At 33.5% G+C, this 22,926-nt stretch overlaps 1 pseudogene; it reads left to right on the top strand.

Annotated features, from left to right (window-relative positions):
• The first annotated feature begins 66 nt into the window (after positions 1-66).
• Positions 67-21,041, top strand: LOC128241149 (zinc finger MYM-type protein 1-like; annotated as a pseudogene).
• The last annotated feature ends 1,885 nt before the right edge of the window (positions 21,042-22,926 follow it).

The following is a 22,926-nucleotide window of genomic DNA, read 5'->3' as shown; positions in this document are numbered from 1 at the left end:
TGTAACGACGCTTGCGTATTTGATCTTATGGCGGACGTGGCAACGGACGCTGCCACTGTGGAGCAGATGGCCCTATGTGTGCGCTTTGTAGATCCCGAGAGCGACGAGATACACGAGGAGTTCCTCGGGTTCTCCCAATGCGAGTCTACCACTTGAGAGACATTAGCTAATGCATTCATATAAAACCTCACAGAATATGGTATGCAATACTATTGAAAGTATTTCATGGTTCTGTAACCTATAATGTCGTCATATAAATGATCTTTAGATAATCGTTAGATTTAGATTAATTATATAAATAAAAATTGCATACAGAACAAAAAAATATCCTTTAGAAAACCTCCATTTGTTGTATGCAGATGTGTTTTATATTATGTAATGTCGTGTTAGGGTCTTTGCTAAAAGACTGAAACAGCAGAAACACGAATCAAACCTAAAACAACGTTCTATAATGCTTATCATAACTCGTTTTAAGGTGTTAAAACGGATCAGATGTGTGACCAAGGGTACGACGGTACCAGCAATATGTCGGGCATACATCGTGGAGTGCAGGCGAGGATTCCTCATACCAGAGGTGATAAATACCTATTGCAAGGTGCATTGTTTGAACCTCGCCATAATCCATGCATCAAAAGATGTTTATGCCAGAAACCTTATGAGTACAGTGCAACAGGTGGCATTCGCCTTTAACTACTCCGCAAAACGCTTGCTTCAATTCCAAGAAACGCTTGCAGGAGTCGATGTCAGCAGGGAAGGCATGGCGGAGCGGACGTGGCTCCGATCTCTTTGTGAGACTCGCTGGTCAGCACGTGCGGACGTATTGCACACATTCCTTGAATCATACTGTGATACAGGTATAACACATTCTACATTATACATCGAAAATAAAATCATTGCGTGAATATTGTTTTATTGTCAACCAAACACCTAATTGGTATGGACATAAACAATCTTTATCCTTTAAGACCGTGGTAACGACACTCGACCGTCTTGCCGATGAAGGGGATACAAAGGTTGCGGTAAACAAATTGTTAGTTACGAATTTCGAATTCAGTGTGACCCTGGTGGCGATTGAACATCTTCTGTCAGCTCTAGTTCCACTGTCTAACATGCTACAGGCGAAGGACTGTGACTTGCTTCATGCAGCTAAAGACACATGGGTCGTTATGGTTCTTCTTCAGGTAAATTTTATTTTCCATATTTCCTGATAAATATTCAGCACAAACGTGTAAGCATAAACTGATTATGTATATACATATACACATGTATTAATAATTTATTATGATATTCACAACGCCTTACGAATCCTTATACTTTCAAGCGGAGAGAAATGACGATGAAGTCGAGAACAGCCTGTTTCAGAAAGCGGTGGATATTGCTGGTGACGTTGACGTCATACCCGCCGCTCCCAAACGTTATGGTCGTCAACAAAATCGACGGAACACCCCCGGCAACACGTCCGAATTTTGGAAGAAAAACATGTTTTGCCTTTCGTCGACCACTTGCTGGAAGAATTAGAAATGCGCTTGATGCAGGGCAATTGTCGGTTCTGTGCCCCAAAGTTTTTTCCATTAAAGGTATCATTTGACATACATATACATCTTTGGATTTGTTTGCTAAGTCAGGTATATGATTTATAGTTCACTGATTTATTCAATGAATATGGAAACATATGTCGCAACATTTGCGTTTTTTTGCAGACTTAGAATGACGGTCTTCCCCGGGACAGTATCGATGACGTTTACCAAGCCTTCCACGCATGCCTTGACGTGGATGAAACCATTTTTGTCCGCGAGTGTGAGCGGTGGCGTAAGTGGTGGACGGCGTCCAGCTGCCCCCGCGTCTCTAGCGGAATCAATTACGCTTGCAAGCAAAGCCCTTCACCCAAGCATACGACACTGTCTCTCCCTTTAAATGGTCATGCCGATGTTTACGGCAACAGCCGAACGGTCGTTTTCGGTGATGTGAAGGGTATATATACGCCTAAGAAGTACGATTGGTACTGAGCACCTGTCAGGTGTTGGACTCATAAATGTGTATAGAGAAAGAGCGCGTTGTCGACAAGTTTACTAACCAGCAAAACAGACGCCTTGCGTTTGTGTTCAAGGTTTAAACCTTAATGTCGCTTGACACAATAGGGAAATGTTTTGAAATTAGTAATGTTTTATAAAATGTACTGTGTGTCAGAGAAATAATAGATTTACATTTAACCTATCTGTTTTGATATTTTTTCGCCCAATTATGTCGTCAATGTAGCCTCTGGATAGTCACGAAATGCCATTAAATCGTTTGTTTCTCTAAAATAAAATCCGGGTTGATGGGTGGGGGCATGCCCCAAGACACCCCTAGCAAGAGAGTACACTTCAAAATGGCTCTGTTACACCCCTGGCTGTCGCTTATAGTTTGTATTGCTGCGTTCACAGTTGCCCCTTGAATGATTATATTCTGTAAACGATTTATACATTTTTGGAATCGTTCCATTTCGTATCAATATATCGTTCAAATATTAATGGATGTCACACTTTGTATACTATTTTTGTTAATTTAATAATCAGTATGTCTTTTTACCAATATTATATAAACACGTTTTTGTGATATAGGATAAATGCTAGTATCTATCTTGTAGCAAGACAAAACAAATCAAATGTATTAAACGGAATAACTTAAATGTTGTTATTGTTCTTTGATATTGGCGTTATAGGTTGGTTACAAGGTTTTCAATTAGGACATCGAAGCTTGATCGAGTGTGATGGCCGTGGTCAGCTTCAAGCTCTAAGTTAACATAACTCATATTAATGAAAAGGTTAAATGGAATATATACAGTATATTACTAAATATTTGTTATCTAAAGAACTGTGGTTGTGTATCACTCGTACTTTCGTCTAGCGTCTAGACAGGTTTATTTTTTCGAAAAAGCAAATTCCCGAGACCGTTTATAATCAACATTGAAGTGCCTAGTTGAATTCACAGTTTAAAAAGAATGTTAGATTATAATATTTTTTATATATTATATTAATGATTTAATGTTTGTTTTGGCGCATGTGAGCATGGTAAGTGGTCACTAAGCTTGACAATATGGTTTTCTCCGGCCACTATTGTTTCCACGACAACACGAGACCACACCCTCTCGTAACATCGTGCCAACAATAATGACTTAGTATAAGTTATAATAATTTCACTTAGGGTATCGTAGTTAAGTTTAGGTCTGTTACACAATAAGTTGTGTCTATCAAGTGTTATCTTAACCAATATAAAAATGAGTGTCTCTTATAAAGTAATTTATGCTTCTTACATAATAGTTGCGGCATCTGACATAATCATTTCGGCTTCTTATATAGTTGCTTAGAATTCCGACATGATAGATGGGGTCACTGACATAGTTGTTGGAGTCTCTGACATAATTGTTTGATCTCATATAGGGTGGGTCTTTTACACAATAGTTGTGGTTTCTGAAAAAATAGTGAATGTCACTTACAATGTTGTGGTCTCTGCCATAAAGTTAGGGTCTTCGGCATGATAATTGGCGTCTCTGGCCTTAAAGTTGGGGTCTCTTACATAATAGTTTTGATCTCTTAAGTGTTATCTTATCTAAAAGTTAGGGTCTCTTAAGTAGTAGTTGGTGTCCCTTTTATAATGGTTCGGGTCTCTCAAATGATGTTTGTGCTCCTAAACATGGTCTATTTTTCGATTTATCTATTTTTTTAAGGATCGAGTATTGGGATTGTCCCTTAAGATCTTATTGTAAAATTGTTCGTATATAAAAGTGTGGCTCTCACTCAGTGCAAACGTTTATCATTTTATCTCTACAGACATTGGAAAGATAAGAGTGCCAAAAAGTAATATAAACATTTCAGCTACTAAACTAAGTAGCTTATATTTTATGTTTCATAATATGTCACCATATGTGCATATGTCTCACAATTCATAAACATAAAAAGCGTTAAACGAAGACATTTTAGTAAGTTTATTTCTATGTTGTACGATCAAATTTGCAACACTATCTATGATATGTGTCGCTAAATATATCCTTGCACACATGGTAAGTGTTGTGCCCAATAAAACGCATTGTCGTTTAACATGTGTCAAAGGCGGTTCTTAAAATATGATTTCAACAGCTCCTAATTCATGACAACATCGATATGAATTTAAATGAAAATAAAACTTAATAATTTTTGAATAAACTGAATATTAATAATTTAGTGAATTTACATAATTATATTCTGAACTTTGAGCAGAAACAGTATGATGTGTTGTTAAGATCGTGTACAAGTGTTCAGGTATCCATTGATCGAATAAATGTTCAGACAATATTGAATTGGCAGTACAGATATTTCGGTTCAATATATAGTCTATGTCGTTTTCTGGCTGCACTGGTTTCTGTCGTCTGATTAATTTACAAAATTGGAAGGGACGAAATTTCGACGTTTGTACTTCCTTCATCGTCTTTCTATAAAATTGATGACAATAACAAGACAAATAAAATATAAAGTGTGTATGCACATGTGTGTCGGTTGTATTTCGATAAATTGCATCTTGGTTAAAAAACATAAGACAAAATACACCTTCAATATTTTTAGGTTCAAACGGTCAAAGTGTCATGATAAGAGCATTGTGATGGTACTGGGTGTTTAATAATATCTGTCCTTATAAGAAATTGTCATAGTATTGCCAATTTATATGATAAAACTATATAAGCATCATTCTTAGCAATAAAATGATATTTTTTCATCAATGTAAAAGAATGGAAAATTTCCTGTGGGCTTATTAGCATTATGGCACCGACCAAAGATCAGTATTATGAAGTTGTAAACTATAATTACTTCGAAAGAAGATCACTTAAAACTGTTGTGAAAACAATGCAAAAAAAAACCCTCCGACCTCGGACAGTAAAATACTACACCAATACAGAGAATTGTAAAGCGATTTGAAGAATCAGGTGATATGTGACATGCAAATCCTGGACGCCCGCGATGAGCGAGGAATGAAGAAAATATTGAACAAGTGAAAACTGCTTTAGGTAAAACACCACAAAGGTAAATATAAAGAATACTTGGAGATATTTCTAACTCAACTAGTGCTACACGTGTATTCAGAATGTTGAAATACGATTTGCAACTTGTGCCTTATCTGATTTCCATAATGCAGATATTTGAACTCGACTGATATCGCTAGTCGGCTGTCATTTGCTAAAGTGATGAATTCTCGTTGTGATATCGTTGATAAACTGTGGTTTTCCGATGAAGCCCAATCCTATCTAAATGCCCAGGTCAGCAAGATGAATTGTAGATATTGGAGTACTGAGAAACCTGACTATTACATTGAGAAACCATTGTATGCGGAAAAGGTTACCGCTTGTGCCGCCTTAAGTAAAGACGGTATTGTCGCCCCTTTCTTTTTCGAAGATGATGGGGGTAATGCTAAGACTATAAATAAGGATCGTTACCTAAATATTCTGAAAAAAATATTCTTACCAGCATTGAAGAGGCGAGGTTTGAATATAGATTCGATTTTCCTGGGGTAGGCATGATGACCGAAAGCACGATTTCGTACATATGTGTTGATTCATCACTTCTTCCAGTAATGACAACAACACTCAGTTATTATTCCACTCGAGATTTAACATTTAAATTTTCAGAAACCAAATATATATCTTGATAATCGACAAAATAATATTATTTGTGTACTTTTTTGACATGATAGTTATTGTGGTAAAGTAGTTTGTTGACGTTTTACTATACTTGTACAATGAACTGTGTATTGGATGTACGGTAAGCCTTTTCAAAAATGTCTTATTATGCTCAACAGTAATTCCTTTGTAGTATTCATAAATGGAGTCAGTAGCTGAGTCCTTTGATGAAATAACAGTGCAGTATGTTGGTTATAAAGTTTGATCCTTTTTAAATGATATGCCAGCATGTATAAAGATGGTTTCTTCTTCCTGTATAGAGTCAACATCAAAGTCCACAGTAGATTCATGTGAGTTGCACGAAGACAGAATTTCAAGTTTAAACAATTTACAATGTTGAAATGTTTAAGCCCAAGTAAGAGCTTTCAGCAAAGGATGCGACATTATAACGATCATTTTGAAATCCTGTATCTGTTAAACTCATAACTAAAACTGTATTATTAAGAAAATGAAGTTATTCCAAAACATTCACAGCAAACGATAAAAAGTATGCTTATCCGTTATATTAACTTTATATCAATTGTGGCTTCTAAAGAATTAAAACTTGTATGGCAAGGAAGTCAAAATATAATTATAAACACAATGGTGGTAGGATGCTGAACGATCTGACTGATATTAAAAATAATACTACATTTATTAAAACATGGTAATTAACAGAAAAGGTGGTCAATTGGCCACACACTCTAGTTTTTTCCCGTAACAGGTTCAATATTCAAGCCTGTTCTCTAGCCATAGGACTACATTCCTGATAATTTAAGCAATGCTTTTTACCAATATCGTACGGATACTGCTACTTTCCGTAGCACGTTAACTCACTTGATCTGTGATTATTCAGATGAATTATTGGGGCTTGTGCAACAGGTAGAAGGCAAAAGCGCAGTTTTAAACTTAGTATCATTCTTTAGTTGTTTTCGTGTAAAGTATAATCATTGGTGTGGACTTAATGAATATTTCTAACAAATTTAACCGGATGAATCGATAGGCGAGATAATCAACTCACTGGTCTTTAGGTAATTGTATAAATGTTTGGGGCTCCAATCCTGATCGAGAACATATCTGCGGTAGTAAGCTCTGTTGTTTTTGTGCAAGTCTATGTAGTTGGCGGCTAGAACTCCCAGACGGCGTGCTTGTTAGAGGGTCCCTACTTCCTTCAAACCATTATTAAGTAGCTGTGCAATGTGGCGACAAGAGTTATACTTTATGGTTGTTTGGCTTCAGCTAGAAGTGACAAAGATATGCCTGTTAAGTGTATAGTATTTCTTAGGTGCTGGTATTAGTCCACATCAATACAGTTTAATGTGAACCGTATCATAAAATTGATTTAATGCCCATTAGCAATGTGACTCTATTATTAAGGTACAGCAACATATTTTACTAACAACATAAATATACAAGTATATGCATGCCATTAAAACAAGATATTTGTATTAACATTAATCAACAAAAGATGAAGTGTGTTGTATTCTTAAGTTTAAGTTACATTTTTATATGAACAATTTGTTAAGAAATACTTACCCTGCCATAGTAAAAAATGTCCGTTAAGTGTATTGTAGTGGAATAGACGTTTCTTTATACCCAAGGCCAACATCTTAGTATACTATTTATTATGTGATTACTTATTTGGAAAGCGTTAATTACTACTAAAGTTTAAATACTATATATGACAATTGTTTTTTTTCTTCGGTTTGTGACAAAAGGTGCACAACTAGTTCTAATGAAATAAAGATGCACATTGTATATTTTCAAGTTCTAATCAATGAAATTCATACAGACGATTGTACCAGTAAATTGTTTATATCTCTCAGATGGTAATCTAGCCTAATACATATTTGTCATTATCTTCTGTTACCTGTATACTATAATCATATGATTTTCTTTGGCTCAAACAAAGTGGGGACATAGAGGTGATATTCAATGCAATGATTTTTGTGTAATTATATGGAGATTATGGGTTACAACCCTTTATAGGCGTGATAGTAAGCGCACTGATTTCTGTAATTGTAGGAAAATTTGGGGTTCAAACTCCGACACCAAATATGGAATTTGAATCTTATTAGTTTGCGTTACGGTAGGACAGATAGGTGTCCGAACCCCCGAGAGGTTAAATTAGCGTAAAAGCAGGTGTAAGCAATTGTGTGCTGGTTAGATGTTTGAACACCAGAAAGCTAAATAGGTGTGATAGTTAGCACACTGGTGTAAGTAAGAGTAGGAAGGCTTGATGTTCGAATAACCTATAGGATAAAAGGAGATACAGTAGACGAACCGATGTAAGTAATTCCATGATGGTTAGGTGTTCGAACTAACGAGAGGTTATATAAGCGTAATAGTTAGCGCAATGGTGTAATTAATTGTAGGATGTTTAACCTTCGAGAGAGGACATAGGCGTATTCATTGTAGGATGTTTTACCTTCGAAAGAGGACATAGTCGTAATAGTAAGCGCGACGCTTTAATTAAGTGTAAGACGGTTAGATGTTTAAACTGTGAGAGAGGACATAGACGAACTAGTAAGGTCAACGGTGTATTTAATTGTAGAACGCTTAGATGTTTAACCTGTCAGAGAGGACATAGGCGAACCAGTAAGATCAACGGTTTATTTATATATTAGGACGCTTATATGTTTAACCTGTGAGAGATGACATTGGCGAAATAGTAAGCGCAACGGTGTTATTAAATGTAAGACGGTTAGATGTTTAACTTGTGAGAGGACATTGGCGAAATTGTAAGCGCAACAGTTTATTTTAATGTAGGACGCTTAGATGTTTAAACTGTGGGAGAGGACATAGACGAACTAGTAAGGTCAACGGTTTATTTAATTGTAGAACGCTTAGATGTTTAACCTGTCAGAGAGGACATAGGCGAACTAGTAAGATCAACGGTTTATTTAAATATTAGGACGCTTAGATGTTTAACCTGTGAGAGATGACATTGGCGAAATAGTAAGCGCAACGGTGTTATTAAATGTAAGACGGTTAGATGTTTAACTTTTGAGAGGACATTGGCGAAATAGTAAGCGCAACAGTTTATTTTAATGTAGGACGCTTAGATGTTTAACCTGTGAGAGAGGACATAGGCGAACTAGTAAGCTCAACGGTTTATTTAAATGTAGGACGCTTAGATTTTTAATCTGTGAGAGAGAACATAGGCGAACTAGTAAGCTCAACGGTTTATTTAAATGCAGGACGCTTAGATGCTTAACCTGTGAGAGAGGACATAGGCGAACTAGTAAGCTCAACGGTTTATTTAAATGTAGGACGCTTAGATGTTTTACCTGTGAGAGAGAACATAGGCGAACTAGTAAGCTCAACGGTTTATTTAAATGAAGGACGCTTAGATGTTTAACCTGTGAGAGAGGACATAGGCGAACTAGTAAGCTCAACGGTTATTTAAATATTAGGACGCTTAGATGTTTAACCTGTGAAAGAGGACATAGGCGAACTAGTAAGCTCAACGGTTTATTTAAATGTAGGACGCTTAGATGTTTAACCTGTGAGAGAGGACATAGGCGAACTAGTAAGATCAACGGTTTATTTAAATGTAGGACGCTTAGATATTTAACCTGTGAGAGATGACATAGGCGAACTAGAAAGCTCAACGGTTTATTTAAATAAAAGGACGCTTAGATGTTTAACCTGTGAGAGAGGACATAGGCGAACTAGTAAGCTCAACGGTGTATTTAATTGTAGGACGCTTAGATGTTTAACCTTTGAGAGAGAACATAGGCGAACTAGTAAGCTCAACGGTTTAACTAAATGTAGGACGGTTAGATGTTTAAACTTCGAGAGAGGACATAGGCGTTATAGTAAGAGCAACAGTTTAATTAAATGTAGGATGGTTAGATGTTTAAACTTCGAAAGAGGACAAAGGGGTAATAGTAAGCGCACAGTTGTTAGGATTTTTTGGCAAGTTAGGTGTTCGAGACCCCAAGAGAGGACATAGGGGTGATTGTATGCGCACTGGTCTTTTTATAAATGTAGGAATATGGGGGTTCAAACTTTCAAACGTAGGGAAACATAGGCATGATAGTTTGTGCACTGGTTGCTGTGTAATGTTATGAAGGATTTAGGCTTCGAATCCCCTAGTCGGAACATAGGCGTGGTAGAAGGCGCACTTGCCTATGCGTTATTTTAAGGAGGTTTGCATTTCGATCACACAGCGGAAATATTGGCGTAATATTAAGCGCACTGGTCTTTGTGCAATTGTTGCTCTATTGGTAAAGAATATTTTCATATTTATATATTTTACCTTTTACTATTGTTTTAATTCAAATGCATTGCGTATATGTAATTAGTTCTAGTCATTGATGTTTTGTCTGTTTTAAGGAAAGAGCACTAGTCAATTTGCAGCTTTCACACCTGAAAGACGACATCAAGTGTAAGTTATATGTAAAAAAAACTGTATATTGTACAGGTACCAAAACATTAATAAATTGACAACGCATTTAAACACATCAATAATAATTATTACATAAATATATTGATTACATTGTTTTGCAATATTCATTGCTTGAATTTGTGTTAATCGTTGTGAACTTAACTGTAATGGTAACATGTATGTTTTATTCTGTATGTGACTTATATCGTGTAAGTAATGTCAAACCCAATTAGAGATGCGGAGACTGTGTTGCTATTAAACAACATTCCGTAGCCGCACCTTGTGATCGATTTAGTTTTGGAGCTAACATTGCTTAATGTCATGTTTTAAGGGACTCAACCAACTCTGACAGTTGATGTCTTGAGAAGGATGGAGTTTTTCGGCGGGGTTATCGAATTGGTTTTTACATTCTTGGATGGCATTCAGACGGTAATCATTGCGTTTATTTTTTATTTATAATAACATGTGTGTTGCTAACAAGTACTTGCACAAAAGTATAATAGTGTTATAATATAGTATTGCATATGTGTTAATAGTTCTCTACGTTACGACAAAATAATGTCGATAACAGCCTAATTCCCTACACATAACATGCACTAATAATGTTTGCATTATTTTAATAGTTTCCCTAAACTTTACAAAGCGTTATTATGCTAAAAAGACAAGATTTGCCAAAGGCAAGACCGAAAAGATAAGGCAGAGGAAAAATTTCAACCTACGTTAAATCAAAAGAGGCATAGTCCAAACTAAGTTATAAAAGACACCCTACAAACTTGTACAAATCAAAATCATCTCATGACGTATGTAATTCCACTGGTGTGTTTATGCTAGAAATAACATTTCAACCGATCTTGTTCATAATTTTAAATTAAGTTCTAGGGCGGTATAAGCTTTTTTAAGTAGAGATCAAAACATCTTCTAAAATAACCTACATTAAAATAACCATTCACGATTTGTAAATGTTGAAACGTTAATTTAACGTTTTATTACACAACAGTCCCTTTGCATAATTTAGTGTTACCTTCATAATAAGAAAAACACTACATCCATACATATAGCATATAAATTTGATTTATGTGTATCTTTCTCTATTGTATATCTATTTTTGCATTACAGTTTAAGCCTTAAAAGAAAGGCATACTATACAATTGTGTATCTAGCTCTAGCTTCATACATTGCTGAAATTTTGAAACGGAATAAATTCAAAGATAATATAGATCCGATCATTTAGCTCGTATTACAAGTATAATTCATATTAGATGATATTTAGTATAATCTTAAACACTGTCCTTTTAACGAAAATTCATTTAGTGTAGAGTGTGACTTCAAACCTTTGTATTATTTCCTGTAGTCATTTCCTGAGTATGCATATATAGTAGTAAGCTTCACAACATGAAAACGAAATATGTTTCAAAGATGGCAAATGATTTAATCTATTTAAAAAATCTTTACCATAAAAGAAAACGAGATGGCTTGCCGAAATTATAGCAATATTGCAAAACCAAACCTATTGTATTGTTTGCAAACGTGCGGAGGGATCCTTATTATTTTTACCAGCCATATCAACGTATGTAGTTATAATACAAAACAAACATGATAATAAAATGAATTGGGAAACGAGGTAAATTATTTGATACGTATATATATATATTTATATATTATATATTTGGTAATAAGAAGTGTGGCATTGATCTTTTTTTATGTAATGTATTGTATTATATTACAGAAGATTTTTATCTAGTAAGTCTACTTCCTAATCGGAAATGACAAGTGTTATTCGTCTTTAACACATTTAGGCATTAAATGAACAATCACAACAAAGCTCTCTCTTTTATAATATTCACGTAAACCAGAAACAGTAAAACTGCGACCGCTCGAGGAAGCTAGGGCCAGAGCGCTAAAACCTCGAATGTGCATTGGAAAACATCAAGTCACCTATCTCTTCCCCCCTCCATGACCCAAAATAAAAGAACTGCATGTCCCTATCTTTAAGAGGCCAAGATTAGAATCAAAATTTACCTTTTACGTATGTTTTTATTCAGGATTGTTGGCACAAGAGTGAGGTTTGTGCAAGTAAACCTCCAGTAAATTTACATTTTACTGAGCGTTCCAAGGCGGTTCCTAACAATCCTTGATAAACACACCTATTTTTTCATATAGTATATATGCACTGTGCTGTTTGTGGATATCTATGCTGTTATATCATGTTTATTGTTTGTGATTTTTTGTTTTTGTGTTTACCAGGTGCCATTAAACGGGGTTTATGTTTACTTTTGACTACTGAGCTTGTTTCTGTAGTTTTTTTACATAAGTATTCATAGTCACGATAATACACATGAAATATTTTGAGCCACATATGGCCTTATTACAAAAGTTCTGAAAAGTTGTTATGTTATTTAAAATGTTATGGACAATGCCTAAAAGGAACTAGCCCTTAGAGAACCTGATCAGGATAAAATAAAATATTTATTTTTCAGTTCTTTTGAAAACATTTAAGTTATAACGTCACAACAGTCCCTTTGAAACAACACAATTGTGCGTAAACTTCAAGATATGACCAATGGATAATCACGACAAAATCGGCTTATATGTATTATGAAAATTAAAATATGTTATTTGAGAACATGGCCAAACTAATGTTTCCCCACATAAGCAGAAATATTATCAACTGCTATGCTTTTCCAAACCATGAACACTAAAACCTAATATATAATTGTATGAATAACAAAACGAAATACAATAGCTGCTGATATTTTCAGTTGTAGTCACACAGCAGATCTCGTATATTTGAAGTAATACAATGTATATTGAGTGATTAAACTTTCACTCAAAGTCAAACTTTGAACACTACTTTTAAATTCAAATGCAGTTACTTCATTTCAAATTAAACAGAATATATCTTTTTAACCATCACATTATGCCAAAATATGTTTTTATCTTAAAAAACGTTTTGTTAAAGCCTATTGCTTCAGTACTAAATATTGGTTGGCGAAAAAAAATGTTTAAACATTGTTCGATGTTTTTGCTATGTTTTAAAACTGTCTGACTTTGTAACACGAACTTCTGGAAGTTAACACAATGAATAACTAATACACTTAAATAGCATCCTATCGTCATGTCAACCATGAAGCGTGGTATTCACCCCATCTTGGAAACAACCCGTCTACAAACGAAGAAGAATATTCCCTTAATTGGACTATTCACGTAGCATATATCTATGTGCTATCATAAAACAAACTATACAACTGGTAGAACGGCTTTTAATATAATGTTAATCTCCTCATAATTGGTTTCCTCTTTTAACATTTAAAATTTCGTTTTCAGTAAAAAGTGACCACTTGGGTTTTATGACTGTTTATGAAGGAATAACAGTCTACGTCTTCAGCGTTTAAATGTTTGCGCGAGAGACGTCCCTCGGGTGTAGCAAAAGTTTATTCGAAAACGAGGTGTTAAGAAATTTAAATAAAATACAATAAAGCTATAAAAATAAGAATAGAGTGTTTAAACATATTTTTGAAAGTTCTGTGTAAGACTGCATTTTATTTCACACGTGAACAGATGCTTTTCAATAAAACAATGTTATGTAGTTGAAAAACTGAAAAATAGAAATTGATTTTAAAATGCAACGTTGAAATGTGTCGTTTTATTTGAAAGCATATGTTGATAAGTTTAAAAATAACATTAGACACACCATTAGAATCTGTTGAATCACATCTATTTATAGCCAATGTGCATGTATGGGATGTGATATAATGTTCTAGTAGCCTCGTAACATGAAGCAATACATGTACTGTACAAGTGACATTAATAACCAGCAAGTTGGTTGAAGAACTATCATGTGTTACAATAATTCAGTTGAAACGGCATGGACAAGCCCGGTAATCGAACAATTAATTCCCTGAATACCATTCTATAACCTCCTTTTGAAAACAACAAAATCAATACTATTTCAATGATATTATTTTGGTAGACTCAGAGAAGCACATACAGACATACAGCATAAACTTGCAACATAAGCACTTTATGGTTTGATAACAACATGCTTGACAAAAATAGAGCTTATGGACGTGGTCGACTGGCCGAGGAAGAACTAAAATAAAATAAAAACAAGGATTTGTCTTTTACCACTAGATGTCGGGCCACATTACCCATATGCTCCTTAACAACGATGTATAGACACAATAGTGTTTACATTATTCATGTATACATCGCTATGTTTTTTTGTAGACAAGTGAAAAGAAGGCGCCTTCCGAAAATAGATTTTGGAGAATTATAAATTAAACAATCATAATGATCCTGAAACGTATTTTTGTGTAAGTGTATTGTTATGGTATTCAGAAAATCACATTAGCATTAATAACAAATGGATTAAATGATTATATTTAAAGAATTATTGTAATAGATGTGTTGCAATTAACTATTTTTGATTCCATTGTCATAAATCAAGATATTTAGAAAAATATGGTCGCTTATACTAAGAAGACACTAGAAGACACAAGACACTAAGAATTATATATGCCACACGTATCCGATTTTGCATCGTAAACCATATTCGTTGATGTCATCATGTGTGCCAATATTTTATTGATACGCATTTCAAGCTATTGGGGGGAAATATACATTGATAATATGACATGCAATACGACTATTTTTGCCACGGGAAATTCAGCATGCTTACAAATGTCACATATCATGTTGAAATCCGCACTAAGATAGTTGATAATACTAATGTCATTTTACATAGAATAGAATAAACTTATTTAATGCCACTCGAAATGACATACTAGGGTTGTATGTACTACGATGCACAAGCTAATGAATGACATGATTCATATTAAGTTGAACACTCGAATATAGGCGTAGAATAAAAGGAATCTTTGTTCCATGCGTGATAATGTGTTTTTACTTGTAATTAATTGTCGGTAGTATTTGTTTATTGAATTTAGAACAAATCTTGATCTTGATAAAATTATAAAACATTTTTCCTTAAAAACAAATGTTTAAAAATATTTGTTTAAATTATATCAAAAGCACATCCAAACAAGTTAGACAAAAATATTGAAAAATATTCCCTATTCATTTTGTCGCCAATGTTTAATTAACAAATATTGATATTTTTTCCGCAATAGCACTAATTAATTTAATGTCATTCAGACAGCTATTTGCTTCTCCTCCTTTATTTTTATAAAATATATTTTACTGATTGTGAAGATTGAAATTGTCATATTTTACTTGCAAATACAAAGAAAAAGTTCGTCATAGTACTTCATAGTGCATGCAAGTGTACATCCCTTAAACTTAACAAGGCAACAGTAAAATAGGAATTAATAAAACTCATCAATGTATAATCCTTTGTTTCAGTAGAAATAAGATCTTTACACACATTTCTTGGCTATATTTCCTAACAGCATAAACATCATTAACGATGTTTGTAACAATGTTTATTTAATTCATGAATAACATTCCGTTCTTATATAAAGGTACCAATTTGGATTCCCTGATAACATTATGCTCATTTCAGAATAATACGTTGCAATCATATTTATATGGAAAAAGTTATTTTATGTTCATGAACGTAGGGTTATATATCTTGTATTAGTAGTTTACATGTCCCGAAATATATTTTCACTGATACAGAAAACAAAATACATCTGAATACAATCGATGTCTGTCTCCAGGAAAACATCACTTAAAATAGTGTACTCTTTTCATGCGTTTCTGTTCGCTTCATGTCACACTTTAGGTTTACTAAGTTTAATGCAACATTGGCTATATATATATATATATATATATATATATATATATATATATATATATATATATATATATATATATATATATATATATATATGTGTGTGTTAATATATATATATATACACACACGTATAAAATCTCTCTCGCATGCACGATCATGAAGCCCTGTGCAATTTATTGCTGTATAGATGTTACTCGATATTCGATATATATTGTATTTGAGTCAAAAAGAAATTACACACCAGCATAATTTTATTTGTTTTATGTAATTATAACCAATATAACCTATATGCAGTAACGTAGTATTAATATTTTTGCCTGAACGTTTTCTTAAAATACTTAAACGTGTAGATCTCGCAATTTATTCCATATACGCGAAACCTATTTTAATGCCCGTGCTTTTGTTTTAAATGTCATTTTTATTGAGTAAATCATGTTCTTCCTTTATCCCCCCGCCTTAATTGTACAGTATAGGAATAATAATATGCCGGATGAAACATACTTTCAGAACTGAAATCTCATGGATGCTTAAATTAAAATCAAAATGGTTCGTTTGTATCTGGCCATCAATTCTCCTGTCCAGTTAATTTTCAATGTATTGTATGGTATATTTGTACTTATATGCATTCTATTACGTTTAATACAGTGTTTGTCTTTCCTACTTGCAGACGCACCATCCGTCCCCGGGAAAACCGTATAAAGGCGGCATGTTCACAGGACTTGTGTGTACATACTCTGAGGGCCAGCTGCTATGTAGGATGTTAAAGGCGGCATTCAGAAGAGGGTTGATGTTCAACTTTGGAAAGGAAGGAAAAGTTGTCCTAGATGGCGTCACATTGTATAATGGTTCAGTGTATTATCACCGGTAAGACTAATCTTATAGGTATAATAAGAGTCAGCTAAGGGTGTTCGGGAGGGGATAAGTGTTAAATGTTGTGAAGTAGGGGACCAATGTTCTGAATGCCGTTTCGTTAAAGAGGCACATGTATGATCGTTTTGAGAAGTGGTAGTCAGGGCAAGCCATTTTTATCGCATATAACGTTTTCATAAGTCAGTGGTGAAGTTCAATATAGGTAAAATTAGTTAGGTTTACATGGCGTATAACTAAAGCAGAGTTTGGATGTTTCTCTCATGTTTTTTTCTAGTAAAAATAAGGAGTTTTATCAGTGAAATTACAACATTTAAAATATACATTTGATATTAAACTTCAAACTAAGGAGTGAAAGTATCAACTTAAAGAACCCTTTTTAAAGCAATTGCACTCACTTCTCTTTTACCTGAATGAATACGGCACTTTAGAATCTGTAAATGGTGACAAATAATAATTGATCGTAAAGACAGATTGCACATGTTTCACTAAATATGTTTTAGAAATAAACACAACTGATCGCTTAGGGAAATGTCAATTCCCAATTTTCGAACGTATTTGTTTTAAAACATTTCCTTCTATACACAACATAAGGCGGAAACAAGCGTTCGAACATTGCTTCAACGTTTTAGCATGTATACAATATATTTTCTTTTTTTATAATTGTCTCACACTGTAATTAGAACTTCCCGGGAAATGCACAAACAAAGTGACTGATAATTTAAAATACCCCACTTTTTCTCAATGGTCATCTCACTGACGAAGAGTGGTGAAGAATTTAAAATAAGGATTCTGAAACATGCAATATAGTTCTTCGGTAGAATACAGCGTTTAGAAGTATTGATATCAAATTGCTCATTACGGGAATTAAAACGATTTGGTTCATGCTGAATAATAATAGGTTCGGCACTTATAAAAATGACGTACTGAAAATTTTCTTATGTAATATTCAGTATTAGGCATAGATATTTAATGTCGATAACTATGCGAATGATGACAAACTAACGTTATAAATGGACCTGTTTTATAATTATTAATAACATTTTCATACAATATAATTATTTTTATCGAAAAACAGATCGCAAATAATTAGTAGATGAATGCAATGCTTTTTTTAACATGTTTTGTTTATAATATAATCTATAGTATACAATATATATGCACAAAGCTACAGAAACATGCTCAGTAGCAAAAAGTTTAAACATAAACCCGGTTAAGTGGCAATGGGCAAACGCCAAATACATAGAACACACATTCACAAACAAGAAACATAGAACAGCACAAAACTCTACAAACAGCACATTGCATCTCTCTCTCTCTCTCTCTCTCTCTCTCTCTCTCTCTCTCTCTCTCTCTCTCTCTATATATATATATATATATATATATATATATATATATATATAATTGGTATGTTTATCAAGAATTGTAAGGTACCGCCTTGGAACGGTCAGTTCACAACACAATATACGAGGCTCACGGAGCACGACGTCACCGTCAATGAGGTTGAAAAATAATGTAGACTTCGTTTAAAATGGAGACCTTTTCGTAACGTAACATTCAGTACGTAACGTAAGTAGAATAATTTCCTGATTTTCCTGCACTACCAATTTGGACGTGTCTTCAACCCGTTTCATAGTAATTACGGGAAACGAATCAGTGAGAGAAGCAAACTCGTTTTATTAAATGATATTCTTTGTAATTAGTTTATTGTTTCAGTCAATGAACTCATATATAACAAAAAGGCGCACGGTTAACGCGAAAGCGTTGACGTCATACAACTGACGCCATAGATTATTGAGTGTGTTTGCAGTCAAATCCTAAATATAAAGACAGGAGTTTGAAATGAAATTGGAAATTATTATAAAGTCATACAAAAGTCTTTCTTTATTAGCAGGTTTAATTGCAAATACCGTTGGTCAAATTTTACGTTAACTCTCATCCGTCATTGTATAGACAATCGCTTGGGTTCGCCTGACGTTGAATACTTCAGACCTCCACTTCGTAGTCGTTGATATGAATCATACAAGTTTCAGTGTTGAAGGAACATGTTACAGAAAAACAGTTAGATACATAGCAGAGGAAATTATTATATCTTTAGCGACACAGATACTAAACATTCCTTACATACCACACCTGATGACTCCACAATTATTCATGTTATTTAAGTAGTTGGGCGTTCGAGATGACCGTGATTTATTATTGAAGTCAATTATATATTCTTTTTCTTCTTTCGATTCTTTTATCTTCTCGTTTTCATTGCTTAGAACAGCCCTATCGGAATTAATTTAATTATAAAAAAAAATACAAAAAATACAAGGGTTACACTCTAGTTTCAAGTGCAGGGGCGGTTAATACAACATATTTGCAAACATTGGAAGAGGACCTGCTGATAAAAAATATCACTTTCAATTTATAATCATAATGATTTTATAATGCGAACTATTAATATTGAGTTCAGAGCACATTTAATTGTAAGTCGTAATATCAAAACCGTAGAAATTATGAGCACAAACATCTGTTCACATACTCACATAAAGATTCTTAATTTGTGTTAGAAGTCCAATCATCACATAGCGTTTAAGTTGTGCCCTCTGATACAGTAATCACAAACGGACGAGCGTTGAGCATCCCCCTATGGTACTCTTGGTAAATGTGTATATTGCTTATATACCGTCCGTATGTTTACGACTTATATCATGGGTGTCTAATGATAAGTTGGATATGCTTTTAAAATAGAAGAAATTGTATTTTTGTATCAAGTAAAGCACCAGTATTTGAACCATGGGTTGTCTTCACGCAAGATATCCATGGAGTGAAATATAAAAATACAAATACAATACAGTTTAGTCACCGTATGTTTACGAATGCTTTATTAATTAAAACGGTGGCAAATAATTTTATATTTAACATACTTTATGTGTAAAAAATTGCGGATTTACATACTCTATGTTATGCCTTTCGATAAAATACGGAGTTTTATCAGTGAAAAAATAAACAAAATTTGCAAAATCATGAGTGAAAATATCAACTTTCAGAACTTCTATAGAATAACATTGTAGGTGCTTCCTCTTGATCAAAACTAATTACGTCAGCCACAAAATGTTGCCAAAACAAATTAAGATTGCAAGAGGTTGCATAAGTTTAAATAAAAATATATTTGGAAATAAACAACTAACGGTTTATTAGAATAAATGGTTATTATGTTTTTCACACATGTTCATGAACTTTGAACCTGAATGTGCGAACATTTGCTTTTATTAAAACCGAAGAAAACATCAGCTCGAACATAAAGAGGATGTTATATCAATGTTATCAAAGATCTTTCTAAATACGATCTTTCAAATGTTAGCTCAATAAATGGCCGCGTAGTAATTTAATTATGCCCTGTCTAAACGTTCAATAATCAATGTTCATAAAAACAAAAACGACTGAATTATAAACTATAAAAACTTGCGATAAGTGCGTCTGTGGGGTAGCGGGTGTGGGGGGGGGGTCGTTATCAAAAGGGTTATTTAGAAAAAAAAAGAAATACTAATTAAACTCCGGAAAGAAATTTAATTTATTTTATTGTAACATGTTATTTAATTTCACCTTGATCAAAGAAATAGTATATAGTTTCAACTGTAACTTTGCCATTCGTAAAAATATGTTTTTCTATGAAGCTCATGAAATAAATTATTATCTTTCACTGAATTGAACAAATATGCTCTATTTCACAGTCGCAATTGCCGTGAAATTTAATTATGGTGAATACTGCAGCACTGAATTGAACAAGTTTCGAAAATAAATAAACCGCAATGTAGCTCTTTTGCTTAAATGCCTTAAATCATTTCCCAAGTACTCGAATAAGCTTAACAAGTTATAATGTTTAATAAAAAATTTGATTACACTATAATTGAATTGTATTCTTATATATAAAGTAGAATGTAGACAGATTTAAAGGGGTCAGGACCAACTAAATGTGTACAGAAGAACTAGTTTGCTTTGGTTTTATGTATAGGTTGCATTTGAAACAAATTTCAAATTATCATAGATTGTGTTGTAATTATGAGCTATTATCAACGTACCTATCCAACTAATGTGACTCGCGAGTCCTTCCTACATGAGATTGACCTCAGATGTTACCTATAAAATAAACAATGTCTTTATAGTTATAGTCTACCATGAATCTTTCAAAGTTGCGGATCACATTTGCATTACATGTATATATGTAGTTAAATTCTATTTTTAGAATGCAGGGGGCGAACTACAGTGAATACAGACGTACTTTGAAAGCGGAACTTGCAGCCAAAGGTATCGCAGAGGTGAATATAGACCAGACGGAGTCGCTTTACGAGACCTTGACTGTTGACGGTCGGTAACTTTCATTAGTGTTATGTTGTCGAACTACCCACTCAAAATGATAATGTTATATATTAAAAAAGTGCATGCTGTTATTGTATATAGAATGTATATAACATGGCATGCCACTCTGAAATCTTTCTCCCTACCATCGAGTTCGTTTTTGTAACTTTCTTGAACTTAGTTTTAAAATACTCGTATGATAATGATTAAACTGAACTCTTCATAACGACTTGGGTTGTTTCAATACAAACCATGAATTACCTTGTCCAGTTTACATAGGATAGTTTTGGTATCTTGAGATCATTATAGATAATAAATACTTTACTGACATGTGAATCTTTATGGAAACATAATCATGTGTATTATATATAATAGTTTAGATATTGAACAAATATATGTATTATGTTTTTGCAATTTGCATGTAAATTTTTCCTTTATAAAGTGTATTAAAATTATTAGATCTGGTTACACTTTGTTTGTCATTGATAATTTTATTTAAAAAGTTTTATCGTTAAAATTCAAAGTCACAATATTGATGTAGTAGCTTGGTTTACATATAATTCTACAGTGTTCAATGTGCTATTCAGTATCATGATGGTTAATATGCATATACTTATGTTTTAATTTGGTACATGTTGTTCATAAATAACTTCAGGTCCACGCTTTCCCGAAGCTTCGCTGAGTTCTTAAATACGATGTTAGCGGATTTGTAGACACGAGCAAAACAGAGGCGAATGTAGAACTTGTACTATTTAAAACGTTTTTGTTGAAATAACTAAATGTGTTGTCAATGATGTTTTAATGAGACGTGTTACTCATACTTGGAACAGAAAATGTTGTTGTTACGAGCTAACAAAGTACTACGTTTGATGATTGTTTGATTTATCGGTACTACATGCTAAGAGTTTAACTTTTCCATACGAAGACCAATACAAGCGGTATTCTGAAGTGTTTTGCTGGATTAAGTAGAATATAAATAACCTGTGCGTACAATGTTAATCATATTACTTCAGCAATTTCGAATGTTTGAATGTGGTATGTCAATCTTATAAATTTTAATGAAATGTTAAATCCACTATGTCTAAAACATAATTTGATTTGTTTCTTAAATCTGCACTCTCACAGATTTACCGTTTTTACAACTTTATTTTATTTTTCTCCTGAAAAGAGCAATTTTTAGCGTAAATATCTGCAAACCAATGATAAAAGATTACTGAGTAAATATCAGATAGTAGATTTGCATATTTCCGTTCAAAATCAATGTTTTATGGCTTAAACCTTTACTAACGATTTAAGAAAAATGCATAAAACATTAATTTTAGAACTTAAATATAAAAAACTGCGATCTAAATTTTTGTCAGCATTTTTATATTACTGGTTCCCATGGATTTTTGCCAAAATTGGCTCGTTCCAAGACAAAAAATTGAAAAGTTGTTAAAACGTTCAATCTTTGAGAGTGTAGTCTTAAATACCTATAATTTTAATAATATGGAAAAACTGATAGCGCATATCTACACATTTCACCAAAAAACCACGAGCGATGTTGCTGACGGACATCATGACTTTGAGTATTAACTCTTAATCATGTTGATCTCAAATAATTCCTCAAAAAGTGCGTTTTTGGCAATTGTTTTAATTTCCATTTTAAGTAAATGTCTTGCGTACTTATGTATTTAATTGTGCCTTATAAAAGACATTATGTGATTTAATCAACTATACAATATTATAATGAAGAAGTGACACGTTGTAGCGCGTGACTCTTTTGGCAGGGGGTACCAAATCAGATTTTTACGGCATGGTAAATTCACCGTAAATGCCTTTCCGGTGTGCACGAATTCATTTTTAAGTTGTCCAATGAACATATGTTCCCATTGAAGTATGTGTACCATAATATCTTATGTA

This window comes from Mya arenaria, chromosome 7 (assembly GCF_026914265.1).
Source record: "Mya arenaria isolate MELC-2E11 chromosome 7, ASM2691426v1".
NCBI classification, from domain to species: Eukaryota; Metazoa; Mollusca; class Bivalvia; order Myida; family Myidae; genus Mya; species Mya arenaria.
This window is presented reverse-complemented; position numbering and strand designations above follow the sequence as displayed.